The sequence below is a fragment of the Rhinolophus sinicus genome, linkage group LG09 (genome assembly GCF_036562045.2).
Source record: "Rhinolophus sinicus isolate RSC01 linkage group LG09, ASM3656204v1, whole genome shotgun sequence".
NCBI classification, from domain to species: Eukaryota; Metazoa; Chordata; class Mammalia; order Chiroptera; family Rhinolophidae; genus Rhinolophus; species Rhinolophus sinicus.
The window spans coordinates 6,947,257-6,962,445 of NC_133758.1; positions in this window are offsets into that span (position 1 = coordinate 6,947,257).

Genomic DNA, 15,189 nt, shown 5'->3' on the forward strand with positions numbered 1-15,189 from the left:
TGCTTTTCTAAATTGAAACAAAACGTCTGGCTAGCTCTAGTGCTGTCTTTCTTATCTCCTATAAATCCTTCATCAAAAAAATCCCTCAGCCACAAGATATGATTTCTCTGCTTTGGGAGTGAGGCACTTACGATTCTTAGAGGCTGATTTCCTGTGTTTGCTTGTCATGGCCTTCCACGTGCCTGTTCAGCTGTTAAAGAGGGTAAACTCCCTTCTGTCTGTTCACTCGGCCATGTCCTGCCATTTGCTCGGGACATTTCCATGGACTGATGGTCTGAGGAAATTAACCAGGTTTCCTTACAACAGGATTCCTGACAGCCTTTGATCTCTTAATGCACAAAAAAAAAGAGAGAGTGTACATTTCCAAATAGGTGAGAGAACAGCTTTTTTTTCTTTTTTTGAAAAAGCAGATCAGGGATTAGTGTTCATCAAATTACATTCTGAGAGAAGAAGATCTAGGTGTTTTCCTGGAATGGTCCTTCTCCTAAAGGTAATCTTTGCTGATCGGCTGAGATAAAAACAAAACAAAACAAAACAAAACAAAACAAAACAAAACAAAAAACGATGACTTAGAAAGCTTGTTTTATATTTGGGTCATCTTTTAATAGTTATATTTTCATTGTTTCTTCATCATTGTACTTTCTAAATTTCTTGTGAAGACTTTGCATTAAGTTTATAATCGTAAAAAAATAAACTTACTCTAAGATCCTAAAAAAAAAATAAAAGTGTTCTAAGGGAAACTTCTTTTTTATTTCTTTGTTGGGCTTTTTAAACATTTTTTCTTTTCACTTTGGAGGGCTTCATTCTTTCCACTAAACTTGAGTGTGGAGATGCATTCCTAAGTGATACTTCCCATTCTATCAGGACGAGAAGCTGGCATTTATAGGATATATAATAGTTGTGAGTTACTTCCACAATCCATGAATTCAGCTATTCACAATGTAGCTTTAAAAAGTATCTAAAAGGTCTGGATTATTTCAAAAACCTCATTAGTCCCAGAAAGTAGAAAATGAATCTGGGCATTTCAAGGTAAAATCAAATTAATTCATGCTTCTTTTTTTCTCTTCCTCCCTTCCTTCCTTTCTCTCTTTCTTTTCTTTTCTTTCCTGAAAATTTAATTCAGTCAATTAGGAATTCTCAGATTGCCATTTACTCTGTGCCAACACTTTCCTTGTGACAGAGGTATACCCATTTGTTGTATCTTTTCTCCTTTGGTTTGCCCATTTTACATTCGACGCCATTAACTCATTGAGAGCCTGACCTTGCAAACAGACAGTGCCAGAGCCTGTATAACACCTGAACTCAGGCCCTCAGTCTCTGCAGCAAGTAGCTGGGGAGCCAAACCACAACTTCTGGCTGCAGAAGTCAGTGCCCAATTACCAGGACGTGATCAGAGATACCTGGCTTCCTTCAATTTTGTCCCCACTTCTAACTGAGCACCAACAAGAAAAAATAAGTATGTACTCATAAACCATCACGTAAGATGATCGATCTTCTTCCAGTTAACCCGTTTCCAGCTTCCCCACACCAATAGCCTGACACATAAGCTTCGCTTGTTCCCATTTGGGTGGTCGTTGTTTAATCCCGCCTCACAGTTACAACCCAGCCCATCAGAGACTGTGATGCTGGTAATGGGGACAGCCCAGGTCTGGGTGCAGGGACTGTACATCAGCTCCGCTCTAATCGTCCTAACTGAGTGGTTTAGTCCTTGCCTTACTTCCCTGTGGCCCAACTCTTGCTTCAGAGCACAGTTTTAGAAAGTCTATCTCGATATGGAAAGATTTGTATCTGGTTCTCTTTTTCCCTTGTTACTCCAGGACTGGGGTATTGTTTTGCCTCCTGATAATGACAAGGCCTGGAATTCAGCCTGAGCTCCACCTCCAGAGACCATGTTCCATGGCCAGACCTCCCTGAATCTAGCTTCCTGGTCACTCTTGATTTAGGAAATGACTTTTCTTTTGGAGACTTCTCTATGATGTCCCTCTTATTTGGGAGCTTTGGCTTCACTGTGGGCTTTCAGAACGCCTGCTTTTCCTTTAAAGATCTATGTACTTCTGCACTGATTTAATAACTGACACTTTAGGGTTTGCTCTTTAATCATTTCCATTTATAGCTTCTGATTTAGGTTCTCAGACTACTCTGAATACCTGTTAGCTGCACAATGATATTTTCTTGTCATTCCTCACTCCACAAATGTTTATCTCTCTACTACATGGTTTGAACTTGACTTTAAGTTCCTAAGATCCATTATTTTATTTTTTTTCTGAGACTTGTTCTATTACTTCTCAACTTTCGTGTTTTGTTACTCCATTACAAAAGTGTTCTGGATTCCTGTTTATCCCTTTATAAGACATGTCCTTATACCTTGATTCAAATGTTGTATGTATTTAAAATATGTTTCAACTTCAAAATGCAGTGGCAGTCTCCCTGCCAGGTATCGATGGCATTCCTTATTACTAAACTGAGTTTCGGGCTATGAGCTTCCTCTCCCTGAATCAGTCACAGGAAAGCATTCTCTTCCTGAGAATCTATAAAGTAAATACCAAAAGGTTGTGGTTTTAACAAAGAAGTTAATAAAACAACATGATCTCTGCCATTTTTCCTTGCCAAGTGCTCGATATACGTCTCTCTATCATGATCTAAACGTTTATAGAGATAAATCCATTGCTTTTGAACACTGAATGTTGACTCAGAAAAAATATCCCCTGTTTGACTCTCCAAATGTTTCTCTTGGCTGTAGCGCACAGTTCATTAGTGCAAGACACAAGGTTTCTGTTGAATCTCTTTTCTCCTGATCTAGATTATAACACATATGTAAATTCAACTTGGGGATCTGATATATGTTAATAGGAAAGTGACATTTATCATCTTAACCTAGTAACTACAGGCATGAAACAATAATAAAAATAATGATTATTATTTTAATGTTATTATTTCAAGTAGTGAGATGACTCCATCCTACGGTGACTGAGTCAATCCAGACAGTCTGCTAGTGCATGCAATATCAGGAAGGAATTTCTATGAAAACAACCACCCTTCTGATTCAGTCCTCCCTATCTTTTTTCAAAGGCGCTCATGTTCAGAAATCAGTCATACACATCTTCTCTTTTTCTCCTGTATTCTAGCCATCTCAACATTATTAACACATGCCAAGACTCAGTGGAAAAAGGACTTAATGTATAGCTAGCTACTTCTTGACATATTGTCCACTAATAACTAATAATATCACTTATAGAATGATGATAAGATATATTAAGTTGAACCATCCTTGTGCCCCTGGGAGGAACCCCACTTGGTCGTGATGAATAATCTTTTTAATGCATTGTTGTATTTGATTTGCTAGAATTTTGTTTAGGATTTTTGCATCTGTATTCAGCAGAGATATTGGTCTGTAGTTTTCTTTTTTTGTTGTGTTGTCCTTACCAGGTTGTGGTATCAGGGTAATGTTGGCCTCATAGAATGAGTTAGGGAGTACTGTCTCTTCTTCAATTTTTTGGAAGAGTTTGAGCAGGATTGGTATTAGATCCTCTTTGAAGGTTTGGTAGAATTCACTAGTGAAGCCATCTGGTCCAGGACTTTTGCTTTTGGGAAGGTTTTGGATGACTGATTCAATTTCGTTACTGGTGATCAGTCTGTTTAGATTTTCCAGTTCTTCATGGTTCACTCTAGGAAGGCTATATGTTCCTAAGAACTTGTCCATTTCTTCTAGGTTATTGAATTTGGTGGCATATAGTCCTTCATAGTATTCTTGGATGATCCTTTGTATTTCTGTGGTGTCCGTGATAACTTCCCCTTTTTCATTTCTGATTTTGTTAATTAGTGTCTTCTCTCATTTTATCTTAGTAAGTCTAGCCAAGGATTTGTAAATTTTGTTAATCTTTTCAAAGAACCAGCTCTTTGTCACATTAATCTTTTCTATTGTCTTTTTGTTCTCTATTTCATTTAGTTCTGCTCTGATTTTTGTTATTTCCTTTCTTCTGCTGACCTTGGGTTTCATTTGTTCTTCTTGTTCTAGTTCTTTAAGGTGTAACATAAGGTTATTTATTTGGGATTTTTCTTGTTTCTTGAGATGGGCCTGTAATGATATGAATTTCCCTCTTAAAACTGCTTTCGCTGCATCCCAAAAATTTTGGCAGGATGTATTTTCATTGTCATTTGTTTCTATGTATCTCTCCTCTAATTTCTTCTTTGACCTGGTCATTCTTTAAAAGTATGTTTTTTAATCTTCATGTATTTGTGTTTTTTCCTGCTTTCTTTTTGCAGTTGATATCCAATTTCAAAGCCTTGTGATCAGAGAATGTGCTTGGTATGATTTCAATCTTCTTAAATTTGCTGAGGCTGATTTTATGTCCCAATATATGGTCTATCCTTGAGAATGTTCCATATACACTAGAAAAAAATGGATAGTCTGATGTTTTAGGATGAATTGCTCTATATATGTCAATTATGTCCATTTCATCTAATGTGTCATTTAGGGCTGCTATTTCGTTATTTATTTTCTGTTTGGATGATATAGCCATAGCTATCAATGATGTATTTAAGTCCCCTAGTATAATTGTGTTTTGGTCGATTTCTCCCTTTAGTTCTGTTAGTAGTTGCTTGGTGTATTTCGGTGCTCCCTGATTGGAGGCATAAATATTGATGACTGTTATGTCTTCTTGTTGTATAGTCCCCTTTACCATTGTGAAATGTCCATCTTTGTCTCTCGCTACCTTTTTCACCCTGAAGTCTGTTTCATCTGATATCATTATGGCTACACCTGATTTTCTCTGGATACCATTTGCTTGAAGTGTCAATTTCCACCCTTTCACTTTGAGTCTATGCTTGTCCATGTAGCTGAGAGGTGTCTCTTGGAGACAGAATATGGCTGGGTTTAATTTTTTGATCCAATCTGCTACTCTGTGCCTTTTTATTGGTGAGTTCATTTGCAAATCCATCAACATGATACATCACATAAACAAAATAAAGGACAAAAATCATACGATTATATCAATTGATGCAGAAAAAGCATTTGACAAGATACAACATTCATTTATGATTAAAACACTTAATAAAATAGGTATAGAAGGAAAATACCTTAACATAATAAAGGCCATATATGACAAGCCCTCAGCTAATCTCATAATTAATGGTGAAAAACTGAGGCCCTTTGCTCTACGTTCAGGAACACAACAGGGCTGTCCCCTATCACCTCTGCTTTTCAACATAGTGTTGGAAGTCCTTGCCAGAGCAATCAGGCAAGAGAAAGAAATAAAAGGTATCCAAATTGGGAATGAAGAAGTTAAATTGTTACTCTTTGCAGATGACATGATGCTATATATAGAAAACCCTAAAAATCCAACAGAAGCTATTAGAAACAATCAACGAATACAGTAAAGTTGCTGGCAACAAAATCAACGTACAAAAGTCCATTGCATTCCTATATACTAACAATGAAATCTCAGAAAAAGAAATACAAAAAACAATTCCTTTTGCAATTGCAGCAAAAAGAATAAAATACTTAGGAATAAACTTAACCAAGGATGTGAAAGACCTATATGCTGAAAACTATAAGACATTTTTAAAAGAAATTGAAGAAGACACAAAGAAATGGAAAGACATTCCGTGCTCATGGATTGGAATAATCAGCATAGTGAAAATGGCCATATTACCCAAAGCAGTATCAATCTCCATCAAAATCCTAATGGCATTTTTTAAAGAAATAGAACAAAAAATCATCAGATTTCTTTGGAACCACAAAAGACCCCGAATAGCCAAAGCAATCTTAAGAAAAAAGAACAATAATGGAGGTATCACCCTCCCTGACTTTAGCTTGTACTACAGGGCAACAATAATCAAAATAGCATGGTATTGGCAGAAAAACAGACACATAGACCAATGTAATAGAATTGAGAACCCAGAAATTGAACCACATAAATATGGACAGATAATTTTTGACAAAGAAGCAAAAAACATACAATGGAGAAAAGACAGCCTCTTTAATAAATGGTGCTGGGAGAATTGGATAGCCACGTGCAAAAGAATGAAACTAGACTGCTATCTGTCACCATGTACCAAAATTAATTCAAAATGGATCAAAAACTTAAGCGTAAGACCTGACACAATAAACTGCATAGAAGAAAACATAGGTACTAAACTTATGGACCTTGGGTTCAAAGAGCATTTTATGAATTTGACTCCGAAGGCAATGGAAGTAAAAGCTAAAATAAACGAATGGGACTATATGAAACTTAAAAGCTTCTGCACAGCAAAAGAAACCATTGACAAAATAAAGAGGCAACCAACTGAATGGGAGAAGATTTTTGCAAACAGTGTCTCTGATAAGGGGCTAATATCCAAAATATACAAGGAACTCATGCAACTCAACAACAAAGAAACAAACAACCCAATTGAAAAATGGGCAGAGGACCTGAAGAGACATTTCTCTAAAGAGGACATACAAATGGCAAATAGACGTATGAAAAAATGCTCAACATTACTAATCATCAGAGAAATGCAAATAAAAAACACAATGAGATATCACCTCACCCCAGTCAGAATGGCTATCATCAACAAGACAAATAGTAACAAGTGTTGGAGAGGCTGTGGAGAAAAAGGAACCCTCATACACTGTTGGTGGGAATGCAGACTGGTGCAGCCGTTATGGAAGGCAGTGTGGAGGTTCCTCAAAAAATTACGAATAAAATTACCATATGACCCAGCAATCGCTCTCTTGGGTATCTACCCAAAACATCTGAAAACATTTAGAGAAAAAGACACGTGTGCTCCAATGTTCATTGCAGCTTTATTTACAGTGGCCAAGACATGGAAACAACCAAAATGTGTTTCGATAGATGAATGGATAAAGAAGTTGTGGTATATATACACAATGGAATACTATGCGGCATTAAGAAAAGATAATATAGGACCATTTGTGACAGCATGGATGGATTTTGAGATTATAATGCTGAATGAAATAAGTCAGACAGAAAAAGCAGAGAACCATATGATTTCACTGATATGTGGTATATAAACCAAAAACAACAAAAGAACAAGACAAACAAATGAGAAACAAAAACTCAGAGACACAGACAATAGTTTAGTGGTTATCAGAGGGTAAGGGGCGTGTGGGGTGGGAGATGAGGGTAAAGGGGATCAAATATATGGTGATGGAAGGAGAACTGACTCTGGGTGGTGAACACACAATGGGATTTATAGATGATGTCATACAGAATTGTACACCTGAAATCTATGTAATTTTACTAACAATTGTCACCCCAATAAATTTAAAAAAATAAAAAGCTTCAGTACAGCAAAAGAAACAATAAATTAAATGAAAAGGCTACCCACCAAAAATAAATAAATAAATAATCGTATGCGATGAACTGTTTCCCATATTAACAAAGACTACCTATTTTTTCTTTTCTATTTACTTATATTTACTGATATGTATAACTGTGTTTAATGGGTATACATAAATAATTGGTTTAAAAAATAAGAGCATACAAGGAGAAGTTTCATTCAGGAAATACATATTAGCTTTGACTGTAACTTGGACAGTAGATTTTGTACAGTAGATTTTGCTAAGAATATTTTATTTTTATTTTTTCCTACTCTCGTGAATGTGTTTTTATTGGGATATATGAGCTGGGTTGGGAAATGTCACTGTGGGTGGTTATACGCCACCAGTGTACTATCAATTCTAATCTTCCTGGGATAGCTTTTAAGAACAGTATTTTAAACAAAACTTGGTTTAAGAAAATAAGTAGCAGTGGTTTATTATGGAAGCCACATATAAAGGTATCATCTTCAAAGGAAATTTGAGCTTCTTATACTAGAAACTAGAATACTGGAGGTGACGGGGAGGTGGGGGGAGAGACAAGAGAGAAAACTCAGTAGTGGTATCAGGGATTAATCTCCTTGAGATTTGATTCAGATTTGTCCAAACTTGACAGAGCTATTCATTTTTTGATAATACATAAATTTTAGACCTTAAAGTGTGAAATAAGATTAATTAATACCAATTTTTACTTTACTTTTATGTATTCTTCCTCAAAAACCTCTAGGAAAATAAGGAAAAAATACGTTTTGAGCCTTAATTTCCTAATGATTGGTAAACACATAGTTTGGGGCGAGAACCCAGATGGGAAACAATGTGAAATAACCATAACTAGATGTGGTGGGGATTCGAAATGTGCAAAGTATGGAGACAGTTTTATGTAGGGAGAAAACACAAGTGACAAGACACTGAAGAAAGGGACACTATGGAGCAAAAAACCCAAACTCTTTATGTTTAGTGATGAGATTTATGGGAACGTTACCAATGACCTCTTCACTTTGTGGTGGACATTTACAAATTAAGTCACTCTGAGAAAACAGATCTTTTCTAAAATTAACTAGAGTTCCTCTGGTGTAATTTAGTTTTTGGTAGAATATTCTACATCCACCTCATTAAGTGGCAAAATGTCATGATTTAATTGGGTAGAAGACAGGTAGGGGAGCTACCTTTCCCTCCCTCCCTCCCTCCCTCCCTCCCTCCCCCCTCCCCCCTCCCTCCCTCCCTCCCTCCCCCTCCCTCCCTCCCCCCTCCCCCCTCCCTCCCTCCCTCCCTCCCTTCCTTCTCTTCTTTCCTCTCTTCCCTCTTTCCCTGCACTCAATTATACAAAAGCCGTTTTGGTTCAAGTGCACACATAGGATCACAGAACGTGGACTACAGAGCAACTACAATTTAGAAGAGGCCTGTGGGGAAGCTCAGAAAACCAGAGAACCCAAAGCTTAGACGTTTGGCTCAGGATTTTCACCCTTTTCATCAGTGCCTTCAAGTGATGGTTCCTTTCTTTCATCTTTCTTTTATCATGTGCTGTCTTGTGGCTTTAGGTGCTTGCTGTGTACACACGATCTCTTTCCGAATCATTGGTGGATCCCAGAGCCATTTAAGCTGTGTCTAACGCATCAGGGTTGTTAGGGAATACTGCATGCAAACCATTTTCCAGGGTTTCATGAGGAATATAAAGAAGAAGGAGACTGTAAACTTCTTGCCTTGAACTGTTTTGAATTTAGTGAAGAAGACGGAATGACTCATATAGCAGTAGGTGGGGAATCTTGGGAATTTAACAATTCCCTTTTTTCTCAAGTACTCTGAGAAATCTCATTGTACTACAGAAGGACCCAAAAAAGCCAACATTGCTGTGCTGTGTATTTATAAAAAATTATAGAATTAGCTGTCAGCATAAATCTCTAGGTCGCAAAGCTTTTTGCAAAGAGCCAATTTAAGGAAAGTACTTTAACTTTGATTGAAACCCAGTGCATTATGATACTAACTTCTCCTTTTGTGTTCTGTGGATTCAAACCCTGAGATCTGAGTGACAGAAAAGTACCACTTGCTCCTGTAATTGCTTTTCAGAAAACAAAGAATTCATTTAAAAACATATGTCAAGAGCTAGAGCTAAATGGTTTTTTTACGTGCAGCTCAGATTAAAATGGCTTTGAATGTAATAAAAACTCCTTTAATAGTATATATTTCTGTGGATTACTCCAAAGTAACAAACAAACATTATGCACACAGACAATAAAGGAACATAGACGGTGGAAGAATAGCAACAGTATTATACCCCGACGTCGGGCTTCGAGAAAACATAAAGTAGAAAACATAGGTATGCGTTATTTAGGAAATTTAAAAATAAGTTTTATAACATCAGCAGAATTTTAAAAATTGAATCTCCAGTATTTTGATCATTTTGATTGTTATGTATCTTATCTCTGTAAATCTATTTGTAATGCAATAAAATTAATGAGGTACAAATAAAGAGGAATATTAAAGAATGGTACCAGAAAATTTTGAATTTTTATTTTGCTAAGTAACAAAATTACCTAAGGTCATCAGGTGTCCAGAATATGCACATTTATATTATTTTTTCTTTCATTACCAGTTGCATTACAATCTCATATTTATGGTTCAGCTTTTACATTAATTTTTTTTTTCCCCATGAGATTAGGCATCTAGAAACAAATACAAGAACGGCAAAGTCAGTGGTTTATAGCAAAAATAAAAACAATGTTTATATTTGACATTTATTTTCCTTTGAAGTTTTGGTTTTGGAACTTAAAGTCTTTGTTTTTATGCCATGTGAGGTGGATACTCTGAAATATTGGAATGGATCACATAGTTCATCTTTTAAGAGATTTCAGAAGTGGGGTTAGACACCTGATATTTCAGAGAATTGAAGTTTCATGTTGCTTTTTTACATTTTGAAGTTTGTCTCAGCACTATTCTAATATCCATTCATTCAACAAATATTTATTGAGCACGTAAATAAATAAGGAGCATCTGGGTGACGGATTCTGTTTGTATGTTGCTTATGTCTCTTAAGAAAGAGGCAATGCAACAATGAGTATAACCGTGTTTCCCCAAAAATAAGACCTAGCTGGACAATCAGATCTAATGCGTCTTTTGGAGCAAAAATAATATAAGACCGGGTCTTATTTTACTATAATATAAGACCGGATCTTATATAATATAATATAATGTAAGACCAGGGCTTATGTTAATTTTTGCTCCAAAAGACGCATTAGAGTTGATTGTCTGGATAGGTCTTATTTTCGGGGAAATGGAATGTCAGCCAAGAAGGGGGAAGGACCAGAAACAGAATAAACTGCTCCCAAAACTTACCCATCCATCGTATCTCTGATGGATTGCTAGACTCATTCTTTCAAGGCAGTAAACAATTACATAAATTAGATAAACTCATTCTTGTAGGAAAAAAAAATCTTCTCCCACACTAAATCTGTCTCAGTTTCCATTTAAATAAATAGTACAGATTATCTGGGATCTTTGGCAAGTTGACAAAACTCAATTCAAATGGGCGTAGGTCTGTGTGTGTGTGCCTTTTTTTTTTTAATATCTGATAATAGCCTTGCTGGATCCATGAACTCATATTGTTCACTATGATCTTCTTTCTCCTGCTCCAGCTCTTCCTTTGCCTCTCAGTCTTGCTCGCTACCGCTACCCCACAATCTGTCATGTTTCTTTCTAAAGATAAACCTTCTCCAGAGTCAGCAAACATGATTGCTGGTTTATGTTGCCCCACTTTAAGGCCTCAGTGAAGAGAGCTTATTTGTTCCACTAAACCAATAAAAGCAAAATCCTAGAGAAAGACTTGGTGTTGACTTAGATTGAATTATCTGCCCAATCCTTGGAGTTGGGTCAGTTTCCCAGGCGACTCTGACTGGCTAGCCATGGGCTGAGTACCCTTTCCTGTGAGCAAAAGAGAATGGGATTGATGTGATCAGCAACCATGCCTAGCATAAGGGAAAAATAGTTGCTCAGTCGAGGAGGCAATTTGATGACCAGAATAAAAGAGTTGTGTCTTAAATTGCATCCATCAGAAGCAGACCTGAGATCAGGCTTTGGATTGTCATTCATGTGGGAAAGTGTTTTCACCTGCAAGACACATGGGCCATAACAAATGGGCTGTGTGACCAGGATGCCTGGCCGATGACCATCACCATCCTGGGTCTTTCTTCTCTCGGTCTGATTTGTCCATCTGCTCAATAGCAAGCACACACTTTGAACTGCTGTCTGCTGAGTAGCTCGTGCTTTGATTGTGCTTCTTCAGGGTACCTTGTGGCAGCCTACGAAGCCCCTGTTATAGATTTAGCCAACCTAAGTCCACCGTTTTGAAACTAACTTGGCATTTGGTGTAGGAGCCTTCCTCTAAGGGACCCGGCTGGGTCGTATGTCCCAACACAAGCCTACCTCCTGTGCTATAGAATGGGGCTATGACTGACCTAGGCTCAGGAGAACACCACACCCTGTGACCACTTGGTCATGTGACTCATCAGGTGTTGGCCTCTGGTCTGCAGAGTCCTCAGAGGGAAAAAATGATGCCTTGTGGGAGGTTCGGGCCTGTTGGGTGATCTCTCATGACGAAGCAGTCCTTAGAGTGCAAAGAAAAACAGGGAGAAACAGGAAGAAAATAGCCGTCAGGTGGCACTTTGAGACCGATACCCTAAATTACAGACGGTTTACCAGGACTTTTAAATACCCTCGCTGCTCCTGCTGCTGCTGCCTGTACTTCTGTCATATTAAAAGTCCCAGTCCTCACAATGATGCAGAAAAACTGCCTGAACACCCCTCTGGCACAAGAAAGAGGTTATAAACCCCACTGCGTCCTGAGGGCTTTAAACCCTAAAAAGCACCCACTGCCATGGGCGAGGTCCCTGAACCTGACAGTACTGATTTGTGGCTTCCTGGAGGAAGAAAATTATAAAGGTGAGCAGGACAGAGTGTCACCCTGGAGTATAGCGAGAGAGAGAGAGAGAGAGAGAGAGAGAGAGAGAGAGAGAGAGAGAGAGAGAGAAATGAAAAACAGAAAGAGACCAGGATACAGAGGAAGGAAACAATGAAAACAACAAAAGTGAAACAAAGATCCACAATGTGACGCATTGGAAATGCAGGATTTAAAAATGTTGTGCAACACAAAAGATAAAAGAGTGCTGAATGGCTTTTGCCACTTTATAATATAAGTTTTGAATTAACTTTAACATCTGCAGAATATGCACCAGCTGCAAACCTTCCTGGTTAATCAATACTGGGACTCAATTAAAGTTAGACCTGGAGAGTCTACAAAATTTAAACATGGTACCCCAGATTCATTTAGAGACGATACTGTATATAAAATAGAGGCATAAAGTAGGTAAGCCTCCTCGGTACTATCGCCTTATTTAAATTTCCCATAGTTGTAGCATCCATTGCCCTAAAATATCTCATTGAGGGCATGGATGCTCTGACCTAATGAATAATAAATTAAAGTTAAATTAAGTCTCTGGCACTTACAAATTGGCTTGACAAAATGAGACCCTATGGACCTTACCTCCCTGTTAAAATAGTTAATATGGTCTAATATAAATTAAATGGGACTTTCAAGGTTTGAAATTTGTTATGTATAAGACCTAATTAGTGAAGGAGTGAATATTTTCACTGGTTCTCATGTAATCACTCAACTTAGACTATTTTTAAACCTGGGACAAAAAAAGCAAATGGCACCTCAAAGTAGACTAGCTTAACTTCAACGCTGTGGAATCCATTAAGGTCCCCACGCCAATATTACACCTTTACTCGCCTATCACTGGATGGATGCCTTGGTAGCCTTGCCCCTCCATCCAAGCTGGGCAGGCAAGGTGTTAGCTGCTTCACTCTTTCTCCCAAAGCATCAATGTGACATTACGTTGACAGCATCCTCTTCTAAGAAGAGCCATTGGACACTCCTTAAGGACTTGCAGATACTCACAAAAGAGCCTACCAACAGGGGTGGACCATTGCCACACACACAGCACAAGCCCTCCCCTGATCTCATTCAAATTCATGATAATGTTTTGTAACCTGAATCCTCGAACATCCCTGACAGCTGTGGACCCTCTGGGAACCCACAGTGATCAGGACACTCATTAAACAGGACTTCCACCTCCCTGGCTGGCCTCAGGCTGCAGGTCTCACAGGGCATCATAATGACCTAAATAAGTCCAAATGCAATTAAATAAAACATGTTACAATTCAGTCATCACATGCTAGGGCTGAGTTGTAATGAAGAGTCTGACTCCATTTTTTCATGTCCAAATGCTGACAACTTGTATGCCTCACCCCGCTCTCTTCCCCTTCTGCCTCATGTGTGCGCAAGGATGAGAAAGACGGGGTGCTCTCTCCCTCTTTGGTGCGGTGGGGAGACACAAACCACGCAAGCTCATGAAGCTGCTGCTGCATGGCGTTCCTCACCTGGGCCCCGCCCTCACACACAGGAGCCCTGTGTTACATTAGGCTGAGGTTATTGATAACTCTGGCTAGCTTGCACCCTTCACAAAGCTTGCATCCTCCATGAAGAGATTCACTGGCTGTACAGAATATTAACAAAAAAGGCTCTAAACCAATTCACTATCCCTGACAACCACCCCACTGACACACAATCCCCAGGGCAGCCCTACACCTGCAGCAAGTATGAGGGGGTGAGAGATCTCATTTCATATCTGCTTACGTTCATCCATTTTCTCAGGGTTAGTGGAGTGACCCATGAATTATTTGCGAGAAAATTTGGATATCCAGAATGTAACATTTCATTTTGGAACTAAACATTTTATTTTGGATCTTTCCATAAAATTACCCGTACGTGGTACCTCTTCTGAGATCAACCAAAGGCTGAACTCTATTTGGACATGAAATATTTTTAATTATTTCTGTTTCCCAACGGAAATGTTGATTATAGCACCTGGCCCAACAAGCAGTCAATAAATGTGTGTTAAAGAAATTTTGGGGTATCTTCTGGGTGAGTCCTAAAGCAGAGATCAAAGCAGTTAGCCGAGTCCAGGGAAGAACTCCTGACAAATTATTTGAAGTAGATTTATATGATCTTAGTGGAAAACCTGTGACCATGACAGATACTTCTTGGAGTGCACTTACCAATACTTGTGAGGGAGACCAACAAAGCAGTCTGTGAAGGGACTCGGACGTGCTTTCGCCCTACCCTTTGTCCTCACCAGTTAGGTGGAGGAACTAGTGGCTCCTGAGCTGGGAAAGGACGCTCAGACCTTATGGCAGCACAAGGGGACGGTGCTTGTGCCCATCTCAGCAGTCATGAATAAGCCTGGCATGAAAGGTGCTTCTCCTCAGAGGACAGCGTCCGAGGAATCCTCACCGGACTGCAGGCATTTCAGAGACTCTGAGAAAGCGCTACATTATGCAGAAGGCAGGTGCTACAATGGCATTTCTTCTCTGTTGGCATATGTGAAATCTGAGACAGTGTGTGCAAAAGAAAGCTTTCTCTGTTTTCAAGGGTGTGTGTGTGTGTGTGACTTTAAACTCTAAAGAACATGGAATATATCAACATATAGATCAGTGTAAATGACTGAGAATCTAGACCTGAAGTACTAATACTTGCTTCAATATAAATGAACTTTGAGTCATACTAAGTGAAAAAAAGAAATCAAACACAAAAGATCATATGTTGTGTGATTCCATTTGTATGAAATGTCGAGAACAAGTAAATCCATAGAGACGGATCTCAGATTAGCTGTTGCCAGGCACTGGGGGAGGGAGGAATGGGGCATGACTGCCTAATGGGTACAGTGCTTCCTTTGGGGGAGAAGAAAAGTTCTGGAACTAGATAGAGATGATGTTTACACAATATTGTGAATGCATTAAATGCCCCTGAGATGTACACT